Source organism: Myotis davidii, unplaced genomic scaffold (assembly GCF_000327345.1).
Source record: "Myotis davidii unplaced genomic scaffold, ASM32734v1 scaffold473, whole genome shotgun sequence".
Taxonomy (NCBI): domain Eukaryota; kingdom Metazoa; phylum Chordata; class Mammalia; order Chiroptera; family Vespertilionidae; genus Myotis; species Myotis davidii.
Window position 1 is genome coordinate 3,646,566 of NW_006284843.1, and position 15,687 is coordinate 3,662,252.

The 15,687-nt window shown below is 39.8% G+C and overlaps 1 long non-coding RNA gene across 1 annotated transcript in view; it reads left to right on the forward strand.

Annotated features, from left to right (window-relative positions):
* Positions 1-1,480, forward strand: part of LOC107181711 — a 40,984-nt gene extending 39,504 nt beyond the window's left edge. The window contains exon 3 of the long non-coding RNA XR_001512406.1: positions 1,376-1,480. This is a non-coding gene — a long non-coding RNA (uncharacterized LOC107181711). The remainder of the gene's footprint in view (positions 1-1,375) is intronic.
* Positions 1,481-15,687: the final 14,207 nt, after the last annotated feature.

Here is a 15,687-nt window from a genome sequence, read left to right on the forward strand (position 1 = left end):
GACATGTAGAGAGACAACATGGTTATATATGTGCTTTTAGACTGTAAAGTGAAATTAGATAAGTCATTTGAAGATCTATATGATTCATTATAATGCAATCCATTATGTGGCTTACCTTAAATTATACTGTAACACTGAGAAAAATGCCAGGGCCTGAAGAAATATTTTATATGGATGATGTCATCACCCATTTATAGGAATCAGTGTAGGTATTTATAATTTTTCATGGAAAGAAATTTTAAACATTTTAATGCAACATTTAAAAATAGAAATTATATTTTGAATATTTAATTACACATGCTTTTATTTGTTTGCCCACGCCTAAGATGGAAAGAAATTGATGATAGTGAGTTCATTCTTTTTGTAAATTTAATTTAATTTCTTCCGTCACCTTTGAGTTCATTTTTACAATTTTAAAACTCTTTGCCATTTTTCCATTTGCTTTTTAAAAAGTAAGTATCACCCATTTACAGATTACCAGTGATTGTCTTTAAATATTATGGCATTTTCCACTATTACTGGTAAAGTCTTTTAAAGTCTACATATGATTTCACTCTTTTTAATTATACCAGCCTTACAAAATGGCCATTATGTTCTTTGGATATGACTTATTCCCTAAAACGGGAAAGAATATAAACACCACAAACACTTCACTTTATTTTTTTGTGTGTGTGTGAAAAGAGCAACATTTAAGAACATTTTTATACAGTTCCTTCTAAAATGCTAATTACAAGGCAGTAAACAGATAAATTCAGTGAGATATAATGGAAATAAGGGAAGAAAAGACATGGTTATAATTTGATAATTTTCTTAAATTTTGTTTTCTTCATGCATGGCAGAGAAATTTATTTAAACTCTGAAGGCTTTACTTGCATGATAATTTTTATTATTTAAAAGAGAAATGTGGCATTATTGTAATTGTGCTCTGAAGGTCGAAGTCTGCTTTTTTGTTTTTAATGTATTGTGAGTTCAAAGGGGATAGTTCATAATAAGTTTGTGTTTATCATCAGTAAATAAAATAGGAAGAAAATAGGGCAGAGAGGGCAAATTTGCAGCTTCTTAGCATAGTCACATTCATTAATGATAACACATATATCATGAATGTCTTTAATTCTTGCTTTAAAATCTTGATTAAGACGGAGGAGTTTCTGGTTTTTCATCTTGAAATATTTTTTAATATGGAGAGTTGACAGTGATGGATTGACTAATATGTAATAAATATAGAATCAGAGTCTGAAACATACCTTGAAATACCACCTCCAACTCCCTGAATCTCATTAGAAGTACACCTAAGTATTTAAATTCCTAAAAGATCTGTAAAGAAAATTTTATTACTTTTTAAATGTGGCGTACAGTTATGTCTCGGTATCCACAGGGGATTGATCCCAGGACCCCCACGGATACCAACATTTGCGATGCTGAAGTCTTATATCAAATGGAGTAGTATTTGCACATAGCCTATATTTGCGTACAGGCTACAGCAAGGTATGCCTACCATCATTCATGCATATGGACTCACGTAGGGCTTGGTACAAGGCAAAATCAATTTTTGTTTTTTGGAAGTTTCTGAGATTTTTCCTCCTAACATTTTTGATCAGCAGTTGATTGAGTCTGTGGCTGCAAAACTTGTGGATATGTAGGACCAGCTGTCTGGTCATACATACAGATGCATGTCTAGTGCTCAGATGGTTTAAAGAATAGCTATAAACTCCTATGGAACCACCGCCCAGGTCAAGAGAGAGAAAACCTTGCTAGAAGTCCTCTCCATGCGAAATTTCATTTACTAGTACTTTCTATCAAATCCAGTTCCAGTTGTTTTCAAAGTTTATATTCAAGGATTCCATGTAGAATCATTGTTTCTCTGCCCCAGAATTCTAGGGATTTATTATTGGAAAGAGTTAAACCCTCTCTATGTGAGAGTTATTTCCAATCCTGGTGCATTTGAAATATATTTAGTGGTTGAAAGTAAAAGTATATATGTAGGTAATTGTGCCAGTTGATGCATTTGGTGAATAAGCTGTGGGAAGCATCCTTTCTGTCTTTGAAATGCAGAGGCTTAAGGTGAAAAGTTAAGGAGATTTGGGTAGATGAGGTGGAGAAGAGATTCTTGGATTGACACCGATGAAATCCATCTTTCATGATGATGTAACAGATCCAACAGAAATATCAGTTGTTGCAATAACAGGGTAGAAGGTGGCTCCCAGAAGGCAATTTTCGATTACTAAGACATCAAACAAATGATTTAACAGTAATGTAATCAGATTTTTCAGAAGAAAAAAAAATGCCGCTGCCATTCTTGAGTAGACACTACATCTTTTAATCTACACCTCGGTGCTCTGCCCATAAAACATGTTGCTTTTCTTCCTTCTGACAGCTACTGCATTATGTCCAAACTTATTTCTTATGCTGATTTCTTATATTGGGACCATTTGTTTGGTTTAGTTTTACTGTATTTTGAATTATTAACCACTGAGCAGATACTTCATTACTGTAAAAAGAATTATAAACATCATTGAAATGGTGCCAGTGATAAAGGAGCAGATGGGTGCCGGTTTCTGCAGTTTTATGTTGTTGGTTTTTTCCCCCTCTTCTCCTGGGAGAGCTGTTGGCACAGTATAACAATATGCAATTAGATTACTGGAACAGAGAGAAAAAAGGAAGGAAAATTAAATTAGCCTTACAGAAGTCTACATATACTTTTTTAGAAAAAGAGAAAAAAAACCTGTCACCTTTAAATATAGGTATTTGTTATAATTAAAGAGTGCAATATGCATTTCCACTATCAGATTTAATATTAGCGCCCCCGCTTCATTCTTTATTTTTGTTCTCTGGTGCCCTCTTTGTTCACTTTTATGCTGTGTAGCGGCTCTGCTTAATAATCATTGCTGCCGGGACAAAGCTGCCATCAGCAGTGATGTGACAGTTCACAAAGAGAGATGTTCTGGCATTCCAAGACACAGGGGACATTAAATACAGTGTAAGACAGAACAGGTCTTCTTTATTTTGACCTATAAAAAACACACGCTATTGTAAAAAATATCACTATACAGAATATCTTTAGCCCATAGCTTTGGATGATATCAATCTTCAAGGTTTGCACTGTATTGTATTACTGCATTTTTGTCTTTTCCTCTTCTTTTCATTTTGAAAGAAAACCAGAGGGACTCACTATCCTATATATCAGTTTTGGAACACCTTGTCTGGCTCCAGAGGCACCTCTGAGTGAAGTGTTCTGTTTTCTTGTTGGAGTATATTCTTCATTGTGTTAAAGGGTCATGGGTTTTATTATCACTAGCTGAGGTTGAAGAACAGGAACTCATCAATATTTTTCCCCAGGTCTCTCCCTAGGTCTCTTACAACCCCATCTATTTTTTTCTTGTCTCTTCTTGACTTTTCCTGGTTGAGATTTCTTCTAACATAGGTCTCCTGCATCTCATATATACAATCCATTAGGGTATTCTATTTTCTCTACTGTCAAAATATATCCAGAATCCAAACACAGTAGCTTCTCCCCTTAATCTTAGCCATGGTTTCAGTTACCCACTGCCAACCTAACCCACAAATATTAATGGAAAATTCCAGAAATAAAATACTTCATGTTTTAAATTGTGCACTGTTCTGAGTAGCATGATGAAATCTCAAACCATCCTGCCCTGTCCCACCTGCGACTGACTCATCGCTTTCCAGCACATCCACGCTGTATATTCTACCTGCCTCTTACTCACTTAGTAGCCACCTAAGTTATCTGATCAATTATTAAAGAGAAAAAGACAACATTCACATAACTTTTATTATGGTATATTGTTATAATTGTTGTGTTTTATTATTGTGAATTTCTTACTTTTCCTGATATTTCAGTTAAACTTTATGTATAGGAAAAAAACAATATAGATAGGGTTTGGTGCTATTCACAGTTTCAGGCATTTGCTGGGGGTCTTGGAATGTATCCCCGATGGATAAGGGGTGACCACTGCACTTATCATTTCAACCACCTTGGACAGAACCAATGTGAATTACATCAGAAAATAATAACATTTTTGCTTATACCCTTGCTCCTCTGTTTTCCTCAGTTCATTCTCAATAAAGGAGCCAAGGTGATCCTTTTGAAATGGGAATCCAGTCATGTCATTCTTCTCAGACTCTGCAGTGACTCTCCATTTGACACAGAGCACAAGCCACAGTCCTTGCAGTGACCTTAAAGCCCTACAGATCCATTCTCCATTACCTGCCTGACCTGCCCCATCTCGGTTCAACCACCTTGGCCTCCTTGTGGCTGCTTAGCTGCAGCTTTTTCACCTATGTGGGAACATCTACTGATATCCAATGTGCTCACTCCCTGACACCTCCGAGTCTCAGTCAAATGTTACCTTTATAATCTTGCAACGTATCCCATGTTTTATCTAGACTTAATGTGCTTCTTGATTTTTGTGTGACTCTAACTATAATACATTTCTTCATTAATTTATAGATGGGAGTGAGGAATGAGAATCTCCCCTTTGAAAAGAAAACAAAGGGGATTCACTATACTGTATATCAAATTCAGAACATCTTGTATGGCTTCCGAGGCACCTCTGAATGAAGTGCAGAATAGTGTCAAATATGAAAATAGACCATAATCCTCTTGCCTGAGTTCAGTTGGGTTGCTGGAGTAGAATACCATAGGCCCAGGGTGGCTTATAAAGAACAGAAATTTATTCCTCACAGCTCTAGAAGCTGGGAAGTCCAAGACCAAGCCCCAGCAGATTTGGTTTCTGGTGAGAGCCCTCTTCCTGATTCATAGATGGCCATCTTTACATCGTACCCTCCCATGGAGGAAGGGCGAGGGAGCGCTCCAGGGTCTCTTTTATAAGAACAGCAATCTTCACATAGCAAAACCACCTGTCTTAATTCCAAATCCATATTCTTTCCATTATTGGCAAGAAGATTATAATTGACTTTAAATATTTTAAGGTTGTTATAGCAAAAACTTGATTTCTCTCCAAGAAAAGAAAAAAGTAGACCAAATGGGGCTGTGGGGAGTAGGATCTTGTGGCTCAGCATAAAGAACTTTTAAGTAGTGTAGCTCTCCAGAGACAGAGAGGGCTACATTGTGATGTAGTGGATATTTGGTCCTTTAGGTGTTCTGTGGAGGTAGATAATGATAGATTCTTAAACTACTTGATCATCCATTTCCAAGAGTCTGCAATTTGAATTCCTATCCCATAGCCAAAGGCTTTAGTGGTGGAATATCATAATTATTATTTATTTGTGTTTTAGAGTAATGTCTTTTAAGAGTATAATGTCATATAGTCTATAGTGCTTGCAGTACACTATCAAACAATTAAGTATACTCCTAAGAGCTCTTTGAGCTAGGAATTATTATGTCTGGTTAATAAATGAGGAAGCAGATTCAGAGCCTGGAACACAATGCCTGGTAAATAATGGAACTGGGAGTTTAAACAAGGCCCTTTAAACTCACTGCTCTTTTTATTGCATGGAAATAATCAGTGAAACTGTCCGAATGTACATAGTCTTGGGAAAATATTTCAATAGAACTCAAGAAGAAATAGAAAATAAAAAGGGTCTGTAACCATTAAAGAGAATCAATCAATTGTTTAAAAAATCTTATTGACTAAAAATCCAAGAAGGCCTAACCATTTTTACAAGAAAATTCTATGAACAATTCTAATCTGATATAAACTGATCTAGAGACTAAAATTATGTTTGCTTCTCAAATCATTATATAAGGCTTGGACAGCCTTGATGTCAAAACTAGAGGAGGAAGTATGATTAGGGAAAATTAAAGGCAAATATCACTTGTAAAATTAGATGCTAAAAATCCTAAATAAAATAATGAAAACGGAATCCAGCCATGTATTTAAAACATTTGTTGTGACCAAAGAAGTTTTATCTAAAGTTAAAGAATGGGCTTGACATCGGAAAAAAAATGTTAAAGCAATTCCCACATTAATAGATTAGAGGAGAAAAAACATTATTTTCTTAATGACTTCCAAAGGGTGTTTGATAAGATCCAGTATCTTATCATAATAAAAACACTTAGCAAACTGGAAATAGAAAAGTAACTTTTTTATCATTCTGCATAAAGGATTTCTACCAAGACCTTCAGTAAATGTCATATTTGATGCTGAAACATTAGAAGTGTTCCCTTTACAATTAGAAATGAGATGTGTGTCTACTCTCACTGCTTCTATTCACCTTTGTACTAGAAGTCCTAATCATAGCAGTAAAGCAAAAATTAGCATCCAAATATTCTGTACATGTAAAATTAATATATTTACAGTACATGTAATTTTACATAAAAATTAATATACATAAAATTAGTATACAGTCTTTTCTTTGAAACCACACTGATCCAAACTCTTTTTTAATGATGATACTTAAAAGGGAAGAAAATTGGATTATCTTTATTTGTTGCTTATGATTTTTATAACTATGTGTTTTTTTCTATTAAAAAATGTTCATCTTGCCCTGGATAGTTTGGCTCAGTGGATAGAGTGTCAGCCTGCAGACTGAAGAGTCCCGGGTTCGATTCCAGGTCAAGGGCATATGGCTGGGTTGTGGGCTTGATCCCCAGTTGGGGGTGTGCAGGAGGCAGCCAATCAATGATTCTCTCTCATCATTCATGTTTCCAACTCTCTCTTCCTCTCTCTCTGAAATCAATAAAAATATATTTTTTAAAAAAATGTTCATGTTGATGGAAAAAACCATAGATAAAACGAAGTCTAGAGAAAATAGTAATTATTTTGTCTTGGAAATGTTTGACATAACAATTCTTTAATTAAAATATATTCACTTGGACATAGCAAATTTTTATAACAATAACAATATCAAGAGCACTATTTGTACAAAAATAGTTTAATACACTGGGACCACAAACTTTGATCTTACTGGTCAGTAATGGTATATAATTTTTATTGGGTTCAGGTGCATCTAACAAAACAAATGAAAATGTCTTCAATAAGATAGAAGTTAATTTATATCACAAATGAAAGAGATTTATTTCCTTTGGAGATAAGAGGACGGTATGGTTTTCCTGTATATCATCAGGGACCCAGGCTCCTTCCAGCTCACCCCTCTTTCATCCTATCTAATAAACAGGGAATATGCTAATTGACCCTCATGCCATCGCAGATAGTGGCGCCCACAGCCAATAAGGAGGGAATATGCCAATTGACTGCCTGCCCTCAAGGATGGCAACGCTCACAGCCAATAAGAAGGGACTATGCTAATTGACTACCCCGCCCTCAAGATGGCAGCATCCACAACCAATAAGGAGGGAATATGCTAATTGACTGCTCCACCCTCAAAGATGGCGGCACCCCAGCCAATGAGGGAATATGCTAATTGACTGCCAGCCCTAAAAGATGGTGGTGCTCACAGCCACAAGATGGCCAGCAGGGGAGGGCATTTGGGGGTGATCCCTCCAGCAGGGGAGCAGTTAGGCGATCGGGCTGGTAGGGGAGTGGTTAGGGGCTGATCAGGTTGGCAGGCAGGCAAGCGGTTGGGAGCCAGCAGTCCCAGATTGTAAGAGGGATGTCCAACTGCCAGTTTAGGCCACAGGGATCAGGCCAAACCGGCAGTCGGACATCCCCCAAAGGGTCCCAGATTGGAGGAGGTGTAGGCTGGGCTGAGGGACAGCCCCTCCCTGCACAAATTTTGTGCACTGGGCCCCTAGTCTTTATAATATAATTCCTGTCCTCATGGTCTAGTAGTTAAACCTCCAGCAATCACATGTCCCCTTAGCCAGCAGGATAGAAGAAGCCAAGGAAGCACACACAAAGCTTTGCTACATGGCTTTACCTATCTTCAGCTGAAGCTGGAATATGTCGTCCTTTAATTGAGCAGCAATATGTCCAGCTAAAAATTTGAGTTCTTGTTATAAAGGCAGAAAAGGAAAAGGGATATTGTAAGGCTAGTGGTCTCTGTCACAGGTGGATATTTTCACTTAATAATTAAGCCAGTTTAATTGTTGGAAGAGTAGAATAAAATACTCTATTTAATTTTACCTTTTCCCTTTCAGTGTAGGAATAGTGTGTCATCGAGCTGTTTTTATTTTAAGGCAATTTGTCATTGGGAATAGTAAATACCCATTATAAGCTTCATTAAAATTCAGTTGTTTAGAGTGAAGTTTCCTAATTTTTTCAGGCCACTCATGCTAACAATTGTCTTTAGCATAATTGCTGGATTAATACCTTCTCTTTTTCAACATTAAATATTTTTGCATTTCTTACAACAGTTGTCCTCTGCACTTGAAGTAATAACACACTGTTTATTTATATGTTCGAGGACCCAGAATCGAGCCTTGCTTTTTCTACTATCTCCACCTGCTCACTCTCACATGCCTACAAATATATACACAGAGAGACTGTTGTTTCTCTACTTTATAGCATAAGGATAATTATTTTCTTATTATTTAAAAAAATCAAACTAAGTAGTTACTAGAACATAGGCATTTGTGATTTCTCTGTTTTTGAAAGTTGTGGTGGTTTTGTTGTCTGTACATAAAGACCTAAAGAGCTTTAAAAGTTAAAAGAGAGAGGCATAAAATTTAGTGTTTTAAGTAAGGTTAGGGAGCATTCTCAATAATTTCTCTTAATCTTCATTTTATAACTTTGCTAGGGGACATAAATGAATAGTTGCAAAAATACAGAGCACTCTGTAATATTTATAAATTTTGTCATAATCAGAATCTCAATAGGACCGTTGGTTTGTTTGCTTTTTAACTTGAAAATATAGATTCATTCATTTGTCTTGAAAAATAAGCTGGAAATAATAATATCCAACAAAATATTGACAGATAAAGCAAGGAAAACTTGACTTGTCAGGTGTCTAAAGGTATTCATTATAAAGTTAAAATCTGACCCATTCCCCCCCCCCCCAAAAAAAAAAGAATAGTAAATCAGTAAAACAGAATAAGTATCTGGAAAATACGTTTACATTTATATAGATACAAAGAATGTGTCAAGATTATATACATAGGGTTTAATATAGCCATACACAAAATTGGGTAATTATTTGTGAAAACTAAGATTTAATTCCTATTCCATGCCATACACGAAAACATATTACAGATGGCTTCAATAGTTATTCTCAAAAACGAAACCATGATTCAGCTAATGTCAACGTGGGGGAAGGACTTAAAAGTGAAAGACAAACACAAAAGAAAATATGTTAATCATTTGATTTCACAAAATACAACCTAAATTTAGGTAAATATAATCCACATACAGCAAGTCCTTGCATAACATTGTTTTGTTCAACATCGGTATGTTCAATGTCATTTTGATCAATGAGATGCCCAAGGAACTTAATTTTTGTTTATATAATTAGCCTATGGCAAAATTGGATTATTATACATCATTTTACTTAAAGTCACAAAGCTTATTAAAGAAGTTAAGTGAGGACTTATTGTACATATAAGTGCATGGAAAATAGACTGAAGAATACATGCAACATTGTTAACAGAAGTTACTTTATTTAAAGAAATGGAATTGATACAGGGTGTTGTTGTGTGAGGTAGTCTTTCACAATTCATTCTGAGTACTGCTATGTTTTTTTACGTCTTAAACAACAAAAATGTAATGAGTCATTGCATTATTTACTGAATCAATCCTAATATATAAAAAGCCAGGGGCCGTCACAACTGAATGGACGACCAAACAGCAGGCTGTGTGGGGTGACCAGGCTGGCAGGGGGGTTAGTGAGGGATGACCAAATGACTGAACAGCAGGCTGCATGGGGCAACCAGGCCGACAGGGTGTTAGTGAGGGACGACCAAACGGTTGAATAGCAGGCTGCTTGGGGCGACAAGGCTGGCAGCAGGGGCAGTTGGGGGTGACCAGGCAAGCAGGGGGGAGACAGTTGGGGGCAACCAAGCCGGCAGGGGGGGCAGTTATAGGCAATCAGGCCAGCATGGGGGAGCAGTAAGGGGTGACCAGGCCGGCGGGGGGACAGGGACAAACAGGTTGGCAGACAGAGGTGGCTAGGGGTGATCAGGCTGGAATGGGGGGGCAGTTAGGGGCAGTCAGGTAGGCAGGCAGGTGAGCAGTTAGGAGCCAGCAGTCCCGGATTGTGAGAGGGATGTCCGACTGCCGGTTTAGGCCCGGTCCCCGGGATTGGGCCTAAACTGGCAGTTGGACATCCCCTGAGGGGTCCTGGATTGGAGAGGCTGCAGGCTGGGCTGAGGGGATCTCCCTTCCCTTCCCCATGCATGAATTTTGTGCACTGGGCCTCTAGTATAATTATAAATGTGAGAAGAAGCAAACAATTAATATATAGGTTGTTTCAAGTGACTTTTATGGTACTGTTGAACAATGTTCTTTCCTTGGGCCTGGTATTTTAAAGGAACCACTATAGCATCAGGGTTTGCTAACCTGTGAGCAAATGCATCACCAGATATGATCGCAGACATGGTGAAACATTTTAATGTTTCTAGAACTGTGGTGGCTTACATTTAATATGTACATTCAATATAATGACTCTTTGCTGGGGTCCAGCCCCGGCGGTCCAGGGGTTCCCAAAGGTGTGGATGGAGTCGGCGAAGAATGAAGGACACGGAGATAGCATTCAGATAATCAGCATAGTCAGGTTTTCTCCTTATTCTTCTGTTATGTCTGTATTAATACAATTTGATCCTATAAGCATGCTTTTATAGTCACATCATGTTATGTTTTGGGTCCTCCCTTGATCTTCTACAGTTCCTTATTTCATCTCCATAGTTTCTTATCTGACCTTTGCCAAAAATCTTATCTCTATCTAGCTCTGTTGATTTCAATCCTATCCATTCTAGTCCAAAGTTTAGGGCTATTTGTTATCTCTATTCCAAGGTCACTACTCTACTGTTCTACTGTTAAGCTACAAGGAAGTAACTGAAGGAGATTATCCCAAGTAAAGGTTATGTCCTTTTAGCCTTGCTGGTGGTATTCCTTGGGACTGCCCTGTGTCGGCGGGTTTTCAGGGCCATAGGCTTTGGTGCTTTCTCTGGTGGGTAGACCCCTGGGGATGTGGGCCTAGCAAATCCCAAATTTATTGCCAGCAGTCTTAGTTTAAGCTCTTCATAAGTAGTACATGGTATTTCTGTAACACTAGGAGGTTTTACTGATTTATTCCCTTCCTTAGTCCTGTTAATTCCTAACTCCAGGGAAACAGCCCCACCTGGGGAAACAACCTTTCTCAGGGAGGTGACCCTGGTTAGAATACATAGCGCTAAGAAGGGGAGTAAACATATTAAGAACAGTATGCCAGGTCCCTTGAAACATATGCTGTGCAGATGTTTCTTCCCTGCAGCGACTGTGTCAAGCAGCAAGGATGGACTGGCCTCTGGCAACTCTTGATTTTTTTTTTTCTTGCAAAGTTCTAAGTTGAGTGTGCAGGTCAAAATGATGGCACAAGCAAATGAACATTCAAAGGTCGGAAAAAGAGCTTCAATATAAAACTCACAACTTATACAAAAAATTAAGTCAAAGGGTATCAGAGTTAAATGTAAAACATAAGATTATAGAACTTTTAGGAAAAAAAATATAAAGAAATCCTCAGGATCTAGGGCTGGATGAAAAATTCTAAAAGCACAATCCATAACAGAAAAAAAAATCAATAAATTGCACCTCATAATAACTAAAAACTTTTTTTCCTTTTTTTTATTATTAGTTAAGGTATTACAAATATGAATAACTAAAAACTTTTGCTCCACAAAAGACCCTGTGAAGAGGATAAAAAGACAAGCTACAGACTGAAAGAAATCATTGCAAACTACATATCGGACAAAGGCCTTGTTTCTAGAATATATAACAAACTCTCAAAATTCAACAGTAAAAAAAAAATTACAAAATGGACAAAAGACATGAATAGACATTACATTGAAAAAGACACACAGATGGCAAATAAGCACACGAAAAGATGCTCAACATCACATCCCACTAGGGAAATGCAAATTAAAAGCACAGTGAGATACCACTACATACCTATCATATAAGCCAAAATTATAAATAGTGACAGCCTGTGCATTGTTTACTTTTTCTCACATTCCTAACTGTTTTGATTGAGTAAGTATTAACACCAAATGCTGTCAAGTTTCTGGAGAACTGGATCACTCATATATGTTGCTAGTGGGAAAATGAAGGCATAGGCCACTCTGGAAAAGAGTGTGGCAGTTTCTCACAAAATGGCCGTATAACCCAGCAATTGTATTTTTGAACCTTTATCCCAGATAAATAGAAATTTATGTTCACATAGAATCCTGGATATGCCTGTTTATAGCAGCATTATTTGTAAAAGCCCAAAACTAGAAACAATCTAAATGTCCTTGAGAAGGTGAACAGTTGAATGGTGATACATCTCTGCCGTGAAATAGGACTCAACAGTAAAAAAGGAATGAGCTATTGATACATGCAACAACTTGGATGGATCTCAAGGCACTTATGCTGAGTGAAAAAGCCAGTCTCATGAGAATACCCATTGTATGAGTCTGCTTATATAACCTTCTTGAAATGGCAAACTTATAAGGGATGGAGAACAGATTTCCTCCTTGTGTTGTTGTACTAGTACAAGATGTTACCATAGAGGGAAACTGGGAGAAAGGTTTATGGGATCTCTCTGCATTATTTCTTCGAATGCATATGAGGTGCAATGATCTAAAAAGCACACAAAACAAGAACAAACAAAAAACTAATGGCCCCTTCAACTTAAGGGAAAAGGGACAAAAGACTCAACCGTGTGGTTAAGTAACTTGCCCAGGGTCTCACTGCATATGAGTAGCAGTGCTTAGATTTGAACTTAGAGCTCACTGGCTTCAAGGTTTGTCTGTGTTTCCACAGCACATACCATCTTCCTGGAAAGTCCAGCTCAATGTAAATAACAGTCATGTTTACATGCAGGACTTGGAAGCCATTTCTTCCAACTAGCAAAAAATATTGAGATCAGATCTTAGGTTTTAGTCAAACTCTCCTCAATTGTGTTTTCCAAAACTGTCTGGCAGTGCTTCTCAAATATCATAAGATCACCTGGAGCTCTTGGTAAGATGCACATTGAAGTCTTGGGTAGGGCCTGGGACTATCTACACTAATAAAAGACAAAGATGCTAATTGACCATACCTTTGCTATGCTCAAGCCATGCCCACCAGCCCGTCAGAGTGACTATATGCAAATTAACCCAACCAAGATGGCGCCAGCAGCCACAGAGCTGGAGCAAGCAGGAGGCTTGGTTGCCCCAGCGATGGAGGAAGCAAAGCTTCCCGCCTGCTTTGGCCGGCTGTGGCCGCCACAAAGGCAACAAAGTTTCAATTATAGAAGCTAAATGAACCCCAGATACCTGCTTCCAGCCAGCCTCCACTGGGAGCTTGGGTGGTTGGGGCTGTGGCCACCTGCAAACAGCCATCAGCCCCTCACCCAGGATGGTCACACCCTCATGGGGTGAGGGTCCCTGCTGGGGGGCTTGGCCAGCCTGCAAACAGCCATCAGCCCCTCACCTGGGCTGGCCAGGCACCCCAGGGGGGGAACCCCACCCTGAAGGGGTTGTGGCCCACCTGCAAACAGCCATCAGCCCCTTATCCAGGCTGGCCACAGCCCCTTCAGGGTGTGGGTCCCCACAGGGGGCCTTGACCAGCCAGCAAACAGCCATCAGCCCCTCACCCAGGCTGTCCAGGCACCCCAGCGGGAACCCCCACCCTGAAGGGGGTGTGGCCAGTCTGAAAATGGGCCTCAGCCACTCACCTAGGCTAGCCAGGCACCCCAGCAGACCCCCACCCTGATCCGGGACACCCTACAGGGCAAACCAGCTAGCCCCCACCCATGCACCAGGCCTCTATCCTATATAATAAAAGGGTAATATGCAAATTGACCCTAACAGCAGAGCAACTGGGAATCACTGGTTACTATGACACACACTGACCACCAGGGGGCAGACGCTCACTGCGGGAGCTGCCCCTTGGTGGTCAGTGTGCTTTCACGGGGGGAGCTCTGCTCAGCCACAAGCCTGGCTGACGGCTGCCAGTACAGTGGTGGTGGTGGGAGCCTCTCCCGCTTCCTCAGCAGCGCTAAGGATGTCCGACTGCAGCTAGGCCTGCTCCCAGCTTGCAAGTGGACATCCCCTGAGGGCTTCTGGGCTGCCAGAGGGGTGTCTGACTGCCAGCTTAGGCCCAATCCCCTGGGGACCGGGCCTAAGCCAGCAGATGGTCATTCTCCGAGGGGTCCCAGACTGTGAGAGGGCACAGGCTGGGCTGAGGGACCCCCCCGAGTGCACAACATTTTGTGCACCGGGCCTCTAGTCTATATATATAAAAGCCTAAGTGACCATCTCACTGTTAAACTATCCAGCCGGTTGCTATGACACACAATGACCACCAGGGGGCAGACACTCAACGCAGGGTTGCTGAGCTGCAGTGACTTGGCAGCTGCGGTTCTTGGGTGATGCACCCAGAGAGGAGGGAGCCCAGTTCCTGGGTGTGTCATCCTAGAACTGCCCTCTCGCTACCCAGTACTCCTCAGGGATGTCAGAGAGCCGGTTCTGGCCCATCCCCGCAGGCCAGGCCGAGGGACCCCACTGGTGCACAGCACCAGGCCTCTAGTTTCTAATAAGCTTCCAGGTGATGCTAAAGCTGTTTTTGATGGATTACTCACTGCACAGCAAGAATAAAAGGAATCTCTGTGCTGGCTGTTTGCAATTAAAATGACTTAAGAATACCTTACACAACAGTGTTTCAGATGTGGTTAGGATACTGCACTCCAGTGGCACATGGAATGAGAGAGGAAGGTGACCATTGCCAGGGTGTAGTTTGAGCATGGGATCCATCCGTAGGTGGACAGTTGACAGACATTTTAAGTGTGGGAAGAGACAAACTCAAGTCAAAGCATAATATTAAAGAGGTGCTTTGCACTCAGCTGTTCTTTTGTCAGCGTAATGTTGTCTACTTCCTACATTCATATGTAAGAGAAATTACTGATAAGGTGTGAAGTTTATTGTGTCCACAGCCTAGCCTGTCATCAAACCTGACAGCTCCATTTCCATCCTTTTAAATATCTGGGGATTTGATTTGCCCTGTTATCTAAACTAATTAGGATCAGACATCCATAGCTTCCTTCTATTCAGGGATACTCATGTTTTCCGTTTGTATTACTAAACTGCACAAAGTCATTGAGCCAAAGAATTTTAGGTGCCCTTCTTTCAAAGTCAGTCTTTAATTATTAAAGCTTTTATCAGGCTTTGTGAGAGGTGCCATGCTTCCGGAGGTAACTAAACCTTGATGTGGCTTTATGTTTTGATGGGAAATTAATAAATGACTTTGAGAACTGGGAAAATGAAGTGTGAAATTGTGTGGTATTTCCAAGTGTGAGTTTCTTTTGTGATCTGCATTTTATAGGTACTAAGTCACACTTGGTGGTGCTCATGGGTCACCAAGCCTTGGGTTTAGAAGTTTCTTTAAAACATAGGCCTGAAGGGTGCAGTCCTGTGCAGCTGACACCACTGGTCAAGCTACAGGGGGTTATTTCACAGGGTGTTGTGCTGACTTTCTTAGGACCAAGTTAATGCTCTTTTCTTTTTCCTCCTCCCTTAGAATAAATAGTCCCTGATGGGGGAAGTAATAGTGACATACAAAGGTATCCTGGAGGAATTCTGTTTCTCACTGGTCTTCTGCCTCTAATCTTGCCCCAGCCTCCTCCACTTTAGCCTCCACATCTTGGCCAGAATGATCT